At 39.8% G+C, this 9,141-nt stretch overlaps 1 protein-coding gene and 1 long non-coding RNA gene across 2 annotated transcripts in view; both read right to left on the reverse strand.

Moving 5' to 3' along the window:
- Positions 1-5,160, reverse strand: part of tdrd5 (tudor domain containing 5) — an 11,326-nt gene extending 6,166 nt beyond the window's left edge. The window contains exon 1 of the mRNA XM_010795610.1: positions 5,102-5,160. The gene's annotated coding sequence lies outside the window, so the exon portion shown is untranslated. The remainder of the gene's footprint in view (positions 1-5,101) is intronic.
- A 1,255-nt stretch (positions 5,161-6,415) lies between these two features.
- On the reverse strand, positions 6,416-9,045 carry LOC104965798 (uncharacterized). Its single transcript, XR_800580.1, has 6 exons — positions 8,991-9,045; positions 8,721-8,753; positions 8,298-8,399; positions 8,093-8,181; positions 7,423-7,562; positions 6,416-7,282 (listed from the first exon to the last, which is right to left on the reverse strand). It is a non-coding gene; the product is annotated as an uncharacterized lncRNA (long non-coding RNA).
- Positions 9,046-9,141: the final 96 nt, after the last annotated feature.

Genomic DNA, 9,141 nt, shown 5'->3' on the forward strand with positions numbered 1-9,141 from the left:
GAATTCCGGCTCTTCTTGGTGAGCCGGATCATTTGGCTCGGCTAACCAAGAAGAGCCAGCTCTTTCGGCTCCCAAACGGCTCTTCAGTTTACCACATATTATACCTTTTAATTAAATCAAATGTAGCCCTGTTTTGATGTGTATAGGCCTATGTGTACACATATATCACTTAAATTAATCAATACATCCTTTGTACTGAAGTATTCAAAAGTAAATATTACATGTTTAATATAAATGACTTGCTGTGGCCAAATTTTTTCATTGCATTTACAGACCCTTGTAACTCTCTGATACCACCCAATGAATGCACTGATTTGCTTGTAGAACCACGCTACACAAAACAAATAGCAACACCTATAAAAACTATTTAAAAAAAGGGGCTACTGTATTGACNCCACGCCCCCCTGCAGGAGAGGGGAGCGTGCTCTGAGATCAGCTGCTGGGCTCTCAGAAGAGGGGGAGAAAAAGAGATCTCCCTCCTCCGTGTTTTATTCTTATAGAAGTAAGAAGAGAAGCAACGGGGCAGAAACCCTCCTTTTTACGCAGCGGTCCAGACATAGACATCAAACGGCGACACATATTCAGTTCATATTTACTTTGGCATTAGGGCAGGGATATCTAGATACTTTCCAAGGTTTGACATAATGAATTGTGCTATTTTTAAAGCAAGCAACGATGTTTTCAAATCTGTAATCAAAAAGCTCCTCAAAAACACTATGATCGAAGCAGTTCTAGCCGTTGCTACGTTAGTTCAAACAGTAACAACGGACTATTTTTCTTTAGCGGATGCATGCCAATTTAAATAAATACAACTATTTTTTAAATAAATAAAATAATTTTCTAAATCCATAAAAGCATTTCAATTAATATTGGGAGTCATGTCGTTACTTTGTTGAGAATGTGGCCATGTAATAAGCGGGATAATGTGCACATTGCATAATGTGCCTTCATGCCGATCTAGATCCCTCCGCAAAAAAAAAGAAGAACCGGCTCGTTCGCGGGCGCGAACCGGCTCCCGTCGTTCACTTAAAAGAGCCGGCTCAAAGAGCGACCGACACATCACTAATGCGCAGTACATATCGGGCAGGGGGACGGATCGGGTAGTGCCATGCACATTCAAACTGTCATTATATTGCTAAAAAAACGTATAAAGGTAACGTTAATACACATGCAGCATTACCACGGGTAACATTTAGCTAGTTAAGCTACATTTGCATTACACAGAAATATCACAATGGATTCCGCTTCAGACGTTAAATTAGCATGAACGTTAGCCCCCAACCGGCAGAACAGAAACCCTCTGGAGGTCCAGCATGGAGTTAAGTTAATGTGAATTAATTAACAAAGTCTTAAGACATGTGCCAAAACAGCCCTGTCTTGTTCAAATTGTCCCAAAATGTTCGTGCTATGCACAGTTGCAACTTTACCTCGAGTTTTCAATACCTATGAAGCATCCTCCCACGACAACTTCAGCTTTGGTTCCTTCCCACGACAACTTCAGCTTTGGTTCCTGACCACCACACCTGTTGCTAACCATGGATGTAATAAGAATTTGAACGGGATAAAGCATACAGCGTACAATTTTTGAGAGAGCGAAACGTCAGATTACCCGTCATGCCTGAGAAGTACCCGTACATGCGCTCATAGAGCATGCGCAACTTTAACCACGCCCCCAAGCACGTCAATGTGTACACGTAACAGCACCACGCGTTCATGACAGCATGTTCATGGATAGTTATATGATGGATTTGATTTTTGATATTAACGAGGCGGCCGCAGCAGTTAGCAGCTTGCGGCTAGCTAGTAATTATGCTAATTTAGACATCAATCGTTATGTACAGGGGCGTTTTTTTTATTTCTCTTTAATAACAGAATTGGTTTTGACTCAAGGATATACAGATGAATACGTTGAAGTTTATGTATAGGCCTATTTAAATTATATGATCAGAGGCGCAAGGTACTGGCCCCATTGCCTGGGTTTGCACCAGGTTTGCACCAATACGATTTGCTACTTTCATCGTAGAAGAACATATGGGCAACATGTCTAATTTTCTGTTTGATTAAGAATCTATCAGGGAGGATACTTGTTGTCTTTTCCTGTAAAAACAGAGAAAACAACTTTATCAGCTCTTTGGAAAAAGGAGACCTTGAGTGTGCACATTCCAATGTAGACCCATCGTGACTCCCTGTGCTCCACTAACACACTTTGTCCTACAGTCATCTCTGACACTGGCTTTACAAGGGAAGATGCACAACACGGAGATTTAGAAGTACAGTATAGGAGTTCTACAATCAGTATGCATATTTATAGTGGATGCAAGAGGGTGATTTTTATATTTCTCTGACAGAATCAAGGGCTCCCAAGCTGTAACAGCTTTGCCTTAAATAATAACTATAAAAACTCATCTGGAATATTGATTTGCTTAATGCATGATAATGCCATTCTCTGTCTGGGAAAGCGTGCAAGATAATTTCTGGTTGTGCAATGGATGATGTGTACTTAAAAATCCTGTTTACATTCCATTGCATTTAGCTCACGCTTTATCCAAAACAACTTATAATAAGTGCAATCATGATGACACAAACTTAAAATAGCAAGAATCTTTCAAGTACTTCAGCTTTCAATAGGCCTAGCCATTCTTAGTACTTCTGCATTGGATTCAAATAAGCCAAACTTTTCTAAGTGCTACATACAGAAGTGTTTTGTTTTCTTTCGATTTAAATTGTATTGGCTTAGGTACAGGGTACAACCTATGGTACAACTTATCACCACAATAGAAAGGGTGGTAAGTGGCACTCCCACTGCTGTGCTACTCCCACATTCAAACAGTCAAGCCTAATTTATCTCACATGTATTCTGACAGTGGAGGGCAGCCGCACTGACTCATCTCACAGACCTTAAGTCTGAGGAAGAACTCACAGCAGAACAAATCAAAACATTTCTCCTTGCTTTCTGCTTTCTCTACAAAAGGAAACTGTCCACTAACCCATAGAGCTGAAGCACCCCAACAGACATCACTCACATGCTTTTAACTGCACAGCCAGTATGGATAAGTCTTCTGATCATGTCCACCCCGGTCTCCCACCGAGATCTAGAATGACACCCAGGAAGGAGAGGGAGAGCAGAGCCTCTGTGCCTCCCAGAAGTCACAGACAAAGGCCATCGAAGGCAGGACGGGTCCCGGAGGCGTCTTCGGTGAGAAAAGAGAGACAGAAAAAGGAGAAACAGACAGAGACCAATGAGGTGAAGGTGGAGCAGGAGACAGAAGTGAAAGTGAGCTCCACTGTGGTGGACATAGACAGCGTGAGAGAGGAAGAGGTCAAGGAGGACAACCTGGGGCCCCTGGAGGCAGCAGAGCAGGAGGATGGTAAGTCAAAGCATGAAGAAAAGTTTTTCCCAGCTCGTTGTTCTGGAGATATTTAAGATACTAATGATATAAATAAATTCAATTAGTTAATTCCACTTCTATTCCAGCATTTATTTGACAAATCAGACTCAAAATATTGGAAAATTACTCTTAAATATGTTTAATCTGAGTATCTGGTTGGAATTGCTCCATAATAAGTAGTGTGGATCTTTGCAGGTCTGAAGCGCAAAAACCTGGGAGTGTTTGAGTGGATGCTGATGGTCTTCGTCTTTGCTCTGGTTCTGCTCGTCCTCCCCATTTCCATTTGGTTCTGTGTCAAAGTAGGAACTACACCACACCACAGACCTCCAAAAAAAACTAACACCTCATAATAATCTACATAAAAAAGATTCAAGGATTAACAACTGGGCAGATGCAGTTTGTGATGGAGAAATTAAAGTGTGATAATGTTATCGTTAAAGTTTAGTCTGAGGATTAATGTTGTTTTAACCTTTTTCACTTTGACAGGAAGTAAAATATTTGGACAAATGAGTTAATATCGGGAATTGCGGAAGTCAGCACCTTCACGTCATATATATTTCTTATTTCTAATCCAATGTGTTTACTACTCACGCAAAAACAATGTATCTATGTACTGTCACATTCTGACTGTATGTTATTGTACAAAAGCCTTGCATAAAAGCTGGCCTTATTGACACTTGGACCACTAACAGCTGTGGTATTTGAGCAGAACACTGCAGCCATGACTGTCTCCCCTTCACATGGACTGACTCATGTCTGTCATTTTGATTGACAGGTAGTGAGGGAGCATGAGAGAGCTGTGATCTTCAGACTGGGTCACCTCCTGCGAGGAAGACCCAGAGGACCAGGTTCTCACCAACTACTGAGTGTTTAATGCAAAACAGTTGCCTGATATGTCTGTGGATTTAATTACTGTGCGTTTTGGATGACTAGTGATCATAAAGTCAAATAATGTTAAGCTTTGACCCCATACAGTCAGTTCTTTTTTATTTTCAAAGTCATAATAAAATGAATTATTATTAAATATATATATATTTAAAATATAAATCTGTCCTGAGATTAAACCCATTTTACTTCTATTTTCAGGCCTTCTTTTCTACCTCCCACTCCTTGATGTGTGTCACAAAGTTGATATCCGACTACAAATGCTCAAGGTTCCTCCTCACACGGTAAATAAACACAAACAAACCAAAACTGCAGTGGTGAACCGTGTCTATCACAACTGGACCTTCTGTAGACACACACAAACCCCATTTTATTAATAATTGCATTACATATTATTCATATTATTGTTATATAATTTTTGAGTGTTCCAGGGTTCAACACTGAAAAACTGACATATTCACATTTTTAAATAAAGGAAAATGAATTAAATATGGTAATTAATTATGTGTTTTGTATATTAATGTTGCTTTCCCTGAGCATACAGTACATTTTTCCAAAGTCCACAAAGAGATTTAATGTATTTGATATGGCTGGACATTTTATCAGCCAGTAACTTTCTCTAATGCGTCTTCCCGGAAGTTCTATCTTTCTCACAGTGTTTCTTAACCTTTTAGGATGATGAGTAAAGGAAGCGGCCCCCTGCTAAACTAATTAAACAGACAATGACAAGGCTTTAATTGGATTAGGCTACTTAATTCTCGTATGTCTTTACCCAGGTGGTGACGAAGGACTTGGTGAGGCCCGAGCTGAGCACAGTGTGTTATTACCAGATAGAGAACGTGGCTCTGTGCAGCACGGCCCTGTCCAGTCTGACCACAGTGCTGCAGACTCTGGTCCAGGCCATGGTCAGAGACATCCTCGCCCAACACACGTTCAGCCACATCCTGCTGCACAGGAGGAGGATCGGACAGCAGATACAGGCAGCGGTTGACTCTGTTGCTTGCCGCTGGGGCATCAGGGTGGAGAGAGCAGACATGTAAGACTGAAGATACAAAATATCATGTATTACTAATTAACCTTCCTTGGCTGCATATGTCTCAGCTGGGGAATTCCACTGGAAGAAATGAAAAAATCGCAAAGCACATGACTTCATGTGGAAGCAATGACAGTTGGTCTACATTTGACTGTGGGGGTAGAGTGAGGTTTTGCTGCGCCTCCTACACTGGGTGACCATTTATGTTGAACACTTGAATATATGAAAATAGGATGATGACCTGTCAGTCCAAAAGATAGGTGTCTTTGAACACTTGATAAAGTGCTTGATAAATAAAATATATTATTATTAAAACAGAAAGGTTATCGAATAGCATAAAGTATTGTGTGCAAAGTCTTGTTCCTCTGAAAGCTTTGATTTTTCCTGGTAAACAGCAAGGATGAATGTAGTGATTTGTGGTGTACTGTGATCTTCCTGCTGACCAGGCTTGTGTTTGATTTTCTGTCAGAGACGAGCTCAGTTTTCCTGTGGAGTTACAGCAGAGTCTGGCTGCCGAGGCCGAGGCCAAGAGACAACACCAGGTCAGAGTGAGTAACCACTGTATACCAGCTTTTTAAAGTTGTATGTTTATTGTTTTATATTACAACATTTTTTTAATGTTAATGGATTTTATGGTTCCCACAAAAAACAAATTATCAAAGTTACCTAATGGTAGTATAAAAGACTTATTATCTCTGTCCAATACCTTGCAACACATTCAATGCAACATGGTTTCAGTTTTCATCTTAAATCATCATTTTTTCAGCCCAGAGCTTGGCCTTGGTTTAGCCTTCCAACTGATGTTTACCTCGGCCAGAGAGACCATTTGTGCATTCTTAGCAGGATTCGCAGAGCTAGCATGTTTCCAACAGCAGTATACTTCCCTCCACCAGGTGAAAGCAGCAGAAGGGGAGAGAGATGCCTGGGAGGGGTTCAGGGCTTCCCTCCGTCTGCTCCAACCTGCCCTGGTCCTTCCAATCCCCCCCGATCTCCTTGGCGTGACCCCTGACCTCTCATCCCTACCCCCACCTCCTCCCCCAGCTGTAGAAGGAGAGGGTGGGGCAACAGATACAGACTCGCCAATGATGTGAAAGATTGTTTTGCCATAAAAGCTATTTTTGAAAAATTAAAAAAAGCGAGCCAATAATTCTTACCTCATGGATGAGTTTCCAGAGGTATTCTTCATTATTTTAAAGAAGGTAACCTTTACAACAAATGATTGTTTGTTTAAGTACAATTTTAAAATATTAGTTTATAATCACCGGTGAGCGTGAGTGCTGAAGGGTGTGATAGCATAGTGTGAACTGGATTTGTTTATTAATTTCACAATTTCCACATATTTATAATAAAAGCTACAGAAAAGTATTACTTTTTTAGATTGTATGTATGTCTACAGACACTTTATTATTTTTAAGAAAACAAAACCTATTTTGCCCTTAGTTGGTGTCCAAGACATAACACAAGGTTTAACACAACCACAGCAAACCATTAGATAAATGGTAATATGACGATATTAATTATCATACAACAGCAAGCAGTCTGAATATAGGACAATCTCCTGATACTTGAAATATAGCTTTGATGCTGGTGCTGATGAGTGATGCTTTTTGTCTTTTCTTGTATGTGCTACAATAATTTGTAAACTTGTGAGACAGTAAATGTGCTGTTAATATGCACCAAAAGTCATAATACCCTCTGTGGATTTCCTTTACTGGTTTACATGGATGTGATTTTGATGGAGTGTTAACTCTTGTAATAAACAAAGAAACATAAAACTCTTTAAGTGATTTTTTAAATAGTTCACTAGACATTTACTGGACATACATATAACGTTGTGACATGTCCTGATCTTATTCAAATCACCGTTTCTTGGTCTTTTTGGAGCTGCTTGATGGTTTGGCTTCAACTGCAGTTTTCTTTGGAGGAGATGGGGTTTTTACTGGTATTGGAGTAGGTGGTGGTGTTTTCTTTTTCTCTGCAACACATTCAAAGACCGTTACCACCTTTTGAGATTAAAAACTGTATTACAAAATCTCAGAGACTCATACAGAAAATCCTTCATTTTGATTTACAGAATGTCCAATTACAAGTTAAATGTTTTTGTTTAGTCGGTACCTTCTGTACTTGTTGGCTCCAGACTGGGCCGGCCCTGCAGTTTTCTCTCCAGGTGCTTAGTCTTCTCCAGCGCTGCCTGCAGGGCTTCCTCAGCCTTCAGGGCTCGCTGCTCTGCACTCTGGACCCTCAGCTCTGAATCCCTTACAAACACATGGTGAGAAACATAACCTGGTTGTCTTGCAGACATTCACAAGTCAATAGAGGTCCTTTCTATTTCTGAACAACCACTGAAACCTAGGTGAATAAACTGGTTTCCACAATGCTTAAATATTTCAGAACTAAACAGCAAATCGGATATATTTATTCCCTTGTTGTCCTTACGATTGGCTTTTGTCTAATTAACTCCAAGTCTGCAAAATCTCTTTTGACTCATTATGAGAGGCAATACAAAAGCATGTTTGTTAAACCATGTTGGGAAATGCTGCTCATTCTAATGTCATCGTTTTTCCTTTTAAACAATAAAGAAACATTAAATTCTGTATGACTCAAAAGTCAGCGAGTGTTTAAAACAAAACTTGGACAAATTGTATATTTATTGATATAGTCATTGTCCCTTTTTTGGGCCAGCCATAAAGAAAACATTGACTATGTGGGATATCATAAAAATAGAAATAAACACATTTCCCCTCAAATACATGTGTTCGATTCAACTATAAGAAAGTTAACTTACTGTATTTCCTGCTGCAGGAATCCCACTGTGCTCAGATCACTAAAAGCTTTCTTGGATTCATCTGTTGTTGGAGACACAACCAACTCAGTCTGACAGACAGAGACAGACAGACGGATGTCAGAGAGACACAAACGTAGGTTGTTCACTTCTGTAATGAAAAAGGCATTCCACTAACATTGAATACTGTGTGATTAAATTCACTGACCCCATTCAGCTGGACACTGCTCAATCCCAGCTTTCTTTGTGTAATGTTTCCATCATAGTTGATCAGTTTCACCACCGGGCTCTCACACACCGTTAGCTCCCCCTGCAGGACAACAACAACATTGCTCATTTCTACATATAATACAACTGTACAATAAATGTGAAGTTGTATTTCTTCCATGAGGCACATCAATACAAATTCATACATTCATCGAGAATTTATTCAATTGTTTTATAATGTTCTTTCTTCAACAAAACATCCACTTCAAATACTCATAATGCACCATACATTTATAATTTCCCTGTTCCATACAAACCCTGGATCCTCTTTCTCTAAATCACATTTTTTTCTTTAAAATGTCACTAATGTACAGTCTAGCCATCTTAATACTCTTTATGGAAACTATATGAACACCTGACAAACCTCTTGTTGCTCATCCTGTCCTTCAGCAGTGCACTACGGAGACAAAAGAATACCCTCACTGCCATCATTATCAACATGACACATCATCATTTTGTAACCTTGTATGCTTCACATTATCATAATAAGAAATCACAATACATGGTACACAATAAATAGAAAAGAAAGTCCTGGTCTGGAAAAATATAATGATAAATGACTGCCAGTGGTGAATAGTTATTCCACACAATTTCAACAACTGTTAATGTGACTCATTGGGTCACTGGGTTCTACCTCAGTTTCATATTCGACCTCTGCTGTAGCCTCTGCTGAAACATCTTGGTTCACCTACACACACACACACACACACACACACACACACACACACACACACACACACACACACACACACACACACACACACACACACACACACTCTCTCTCT

Source organism: Notothenia coriiceps, unplaced genomic scaffold (genome assembly GCF_000735185.1).
Source record: "Notothenia coriiceps isolate Sejong01 unplaced genomic scaffold, NC01 NC01_scaffold00037246, whole genome shotgun sequence".
Classification (NCBI taxonomy): Eukaryota; Metazoa; Chordata; class Actinopteri; order Perciformes; family Nototheniidae; genus Notothenia; species Notothenia coriiceps.